Source organism: Nanorana parkeri, unplaced genomic scaffold, assembly GCF_000935625.1.
Source record: "Nanorana parkeri isolate BGI_ZX_2015 unplaced genomic scaffold, ASM93562v1 scaffold888, whole genome shotgun sequence".
Taxonomy (NCBI): domain Eukaryota; kingdom Metazoa; phylum Chordata; class Amphibia; order Anura; family Dicroglossidae; genus Nanorana; species Nanorana parkeri.
This window is the reverse complement of record NW_017307156.1, coordinates 725,517-727,006: the sequence shown is the minus strand read 5'-3', so window position 1 is coordinate 727,006 and position 1,490 is coordinate 725,517.

The window sequence follows — 1,490 nt, the reverse complement described above, 5'->3', positions numbered from 1 at the left end:
CATTAGTCATAGAAACAAAAAAAGAGCCTTAAAGGAGAACTATGGGGTCAGTGTTTTTCCCCATAGTTCTCCTTAGGGTAACGGGAGGACACAAACTAGCGTCCTCCCGTTACCCTAAGCTCAGGTATACTGAGACGCGGCAGCCGGAGCGGATCCCGATGTAGATGACGGGATCCGCCCAGCTGCGTGAGTGACAGCTGGCTCTGCCTATCTAGAGGCAGAGCCAGCTGTACCCGCCCCCCCCCCCGTCCGTTCCGCCAGTCAGCGCTGGCAGATCGGAGCGGGGAGAGGGGAATCCAGCCCCTCCCCCTGTCACGGCAGAGAGCCGCGAGGATCGGAAGGTGAGCGAACCTGGTATGTGTTCGCTCACCTCTCGATCTACTGAGCCGACCTGTGACAGTCTCATTGTCACAGGTCAGCTAGAACTATGAGGTGAGTGGAAATCACTCATCTCATAGTTCTCCTTTAACTGTTAATATGTGAATAAAAAAACAATTGCCATGGAGAGATCCTAATTTTCCAATTATCATCATGATTGATTACTGTTATAATAATAATAATGAAAAAAGAGGTTGAAGCAGGACCAGCAGAGTGAGATTTCATTGTTGCATAATAGCAACTAGTCTGGTGTTTGAGCAGGCTTTTCTGAATACACCTGAATCGACATAGTGCTCCTGCTTTAAATTTCATAGTTTACGTTAAGCCATATTCACCAGCTATTTCAATCACTTTCAAACACATGCCGTGGCGTAGTATGGCAACATTGGCACCCAGGACTCTCAGCCAAAGGGGCTGAGAGGGTCCAGAATGTAAACAATGTTATAAGGAAGAGCCTGGCTTTTCAGGTCCTTCCAGATTTTCCTAATTGTAGCTGGGATCTGGAGCTCTGGAGATCTCTTAGAGCTCTGGGTGGGATGAGATCTCCAGTTCTGGGGCCAGGTGTTACCAATGACCAGCTTGGGCTGATCAAGTGGCTGAGAGTAGCCTTATTTAGAAGCCAGCTCAGTGCTCAGTGGGGTGTGGGAGTTGTGTGTGTGCAGGAGGCACACGGACACAGGCAGACTCAGGTGCGTGCTGGACGCACAAGGAACAGCTGGGGGAGGCTGGGAGAGGTCAGGAAGGTCGGTGACCCAAGGGACCTGTTGGACACCGCTGAGAGAGTCCGTGATCCACTGCTGGGAGAGCAGTGTGAGTGTCATGTAGAGGTATGCTGAGAGGCTTAGAGCTGAGGAAAGCTGCTAAGGACTATATATGCTACAAAGGACTCTATATGCTGAAGAAGGATGATTATCGTGAGAAGTGCATAAATACTGGCCTTTATGTGAACAAAAGACTGTCTTTTATGAGGCTGCTGCAAGCTGTCTTGTGTAACAGGGGAAGGCTACCCTGTGGATGAACAGAGACTTTTTGTGTTTGCCCTTAATAAACTGCGTTTTACTTGAATTTCCTGGACTACAGTCGAGTGTTCTTGTTACTAATATATATATATA